The following is a 3191-nucleotide window of genomic DNA, read 5'->3' as shown; positions in this document are numbered from 1 at the left end:
TTGGCTTCCTCTTTCATTAGATGCTCCGCCACCTTCTCCATGAACCTACAGAACAAATCATCCATAATTGCCCCTCCAAAGTGACTCACCAGCATTGATTCTCCCACAGATCTTATAGATATTGCAAAGTTTTGGGCCCTACTGAGTTTGTCTCTTTTATCATCATCTTCCAATTCCCCATCCCAATCGACTTTGAAAGTCTCCAGTCGATCAAGCCTAAATGATCCTTCATCCTCAACTAGGCTCATTATTTCATTATGACAAGCCATATAATATGGCAAGTTGAAGGAGTCTAGTTTAGCATCTCCCACAAGCCCTTACATTGAATTAAATGATTTCTGTAAGAGATGAAACAATGAGTAACTTTGCTACATATATGGATAAACCCAAAGTCAATATGGATATGCAGCTTCTTACCATTCCCCACAAACATCAGTAACTGTACGAGTAAAATTCCTGCTAGTACGGACATATTCATTGTAAATGACCCATTCAGGTTTATGATCCAGGCAGTTTGAAGGATAAAGATCAACCACCTACAAAGGCAAAATCAAACAGTAGGTTTAAAATATTTTGACATCATTTTTCTTTAAAGAAATAATCACTGAATAAGATGATTAATTGACAAATAAGAATTGGTGAAGATCATGTCAACATGATCACTATGATACCGTAGCAATGGTTACGATATTGTACCATTCACTTTGATATTATAGTAATTGTTTTCAGATTGAAGAAGATGTTTCCACGTACATAGGCAACATTACCATTGCAGTGTAGTGCAATAAGCTCAAGATGAGCTACCTGCATAAAATAACCAGCTAGCATAGCCTTTCTTATGTTGGTATAATAATAACGGTTGCTGAAATCCGTGCTGCATAGTTTGAGGTCGAATCTGGCCATGAAACCTACTAGTTGTTGCCTTACATTATCAGCAGACTCCAACAAATCATCTCTTGCAGCCTGATTAGCAAGAAGCATAGCCTTAACACTTGGCTGCAAACTTCTTGCCTCAAAGTCCATTTTCCGAATCTGGAAATATTCAAGAAAACATCACTTGGCTGCAAATCCCATCCATTTTTCAAAATACTAATACAAACTTCAATTTTATTTTTCACATTCTTACACTAGAAGGCCTATACCAAATATCAGATTGATCTAATTTATAACACTATCTAATATGTCAAATTCTGATGAATAATACATGGGTGAGCTAAACTCCTGATCTGGTTGATGTAGAACTTTGAAGTTAATAGGTAGTATCTAACAAAGGTGTCGGCATTAAAATACCATCCTTCCAAGGGTGAAAAAAGGGCTAGAGGCATGACCCAATTCAAAACACTTACATATTAGTAAGGGCATTTTGCACATACTATTTGCCTACAGTTCTTATTACGCCATTGACCTCATACAGTTCTTATTAGTCTGTATACAGTTATGCAAAGTAACAACATCAGAGTAGTCCAACTAACCTTGATTTCTAATGAATTGTTCTCCTTTGATTCCTACAACCACATTAGCCACAAATTGGTTGTTGACTATGATTTCACTGATGGCCCAGCATCCTCCTTTGAATGAGGAGGCTGAATCATCAGTTAGATTATCATGCTGAGGAGGACATTCCATGAGTTTATAGATTCCAGAGCACATTGCATAATTATAGCCTGGCACGCAAATGTCCGCTAAGAGCGATATTCCTCTTTGTGGTTTGTGATTCAGGCAGTTTGAAGATGAAGGTCAACCACCTACAAAAGCAAAATCAAACAGAGAGAAGTAAACACAGCTACCAAGAAAACAAAGAAGCTAAATGACAAAATTCAAACAATGAGAGATGAATGACCCAAGAAGAGGAACTACCTGATTGTCTTTAACAGTCAAATAGTGTTCAGTACGCTCAAGATGAGCTACCTGCATAGAATAGCCAGCTAGCATAGCCTTTCTTATGTTGGTATAATAGTAACGGCTGATGAAATCCTTGTTGCATAGCTTGAGGTCGAATCTGGACATGATACATACTAGTTGTTGCCTTACATTATCAGCAGACTTCAGTGCCCTATGATTGATAAAATTATCAAAATACCATTTAGGATCTTCATCTGCATCATTCCATTTCAAGATAAAATTATAAGATACTAAACTCAATGATCATATAGTTATTCTAAAAAGAACAACAGTGCCTGCACTTACACCGATGTGCCTCAAACTTCTTGCCTCAAGGTCCATTTTTCGAATTTGGAGATATTCAAGAAAACCTCACTTGGCTGCAAATCCAATCCATTTTTCAAAATACTAATACAAACTTCAGTTTTATTTTTCACATTCTTACACTAGAAGGCCTATACCAAATATCAGATTGATCTAATTTATAACACTATCTGATATGTCAAATTTTGATGAATAATACATAGGTGAGCTAAACTCCTGACTTGGTTGATGCAGAACTTTGAGTGGCAATTGGGAGGCTGTGGAATTTAAGAAGTGAAGTAGATTCCTCATAAGCTCGACAAATTCAGAAATGTTACACTCACGCTAGAAGAGCACTATATCTTGTGGGGCTGAATTCCCATGAGTGAGCAGTTGCCCCACTGAAGTCTCGATAGACCCCAAATTATCTGGTTTACAAACCAGTAAAAAACAAGAACTAATGATGGAGGTTCTGAATTTGACAATAACTAGCAAGTTCATTAAGAAATTTTTGAATTTTAGGTACTGTAAGAATGGGAATTTTCTTCTATCAACAAAAATCAGTTACAAAAGTAGCTATTAAAAGAAGTAATAATGGTGATGGTCCACCTAGCAAATCCTTATCATGGTGATGTTTTTTCTTTTGATATCTAATGTCACATTGACAATTGATCACCAAATCACACAAAATATACCTAAAACTCATAACAGTAAGAGCTAATGAGGTAATAACGAGACCATGCTCCGAAGTTCCAATAGAATGATCATATCCACCCTATTTGAATGAAAATAAAAAAAATCAAAGAAATAGAGATTCTTTTAGTAGTTAATATGGGAATTAGTACAGATTATAAAGAATAAAAAGAACTGAAACAAATACCTTATAAGGACAGTCCTTAGCAACAGCAACATCCTATATTCCATAAACCCATCAGATTCCAACTCACAAGACAACAAAAAAGTAAATTCAAAGGAAAACATAACATACCCTCATTCCAAAGGAAAGG

At 35.9% G+C, this 3191-nt stretch overlaps 1 pseudogene; it reads right to left on the bottom strand.

Moving 5' to 3' along the window:
- Positions 1-413: 413 nt before the first annotated feature.
- Positions 414-1023, bottom strand: LOC147386554 (putative pre-mRNA-splicing factor ATP-dependent RNA helicase DEAH2 pseudogene; annotated as a pseudogene).
- Positions 1024-3191: the final 2168 nt, after the last annotated feature.

Source organism: Akebia trifoliata, chromosome 14 (genome assembly GCF_017979445.1).
Source record: "Akebia trifoliata isolate Shusen 1 chromosome 14, ASM1797944v1, whole genome shotgun sequence".
Classification (NCBI taxonomy): Eukaryota; Viridiplantae; Streptophyta; class Magnoliopsida; order Ranunculales; family Lardizabalaceae; genus Akebia; species Akebia trifoliata.
Note: the sequence above shows the minus strand (reverse complement) of the source record. Positions and strands in the feature narration are given on the sequence as shown.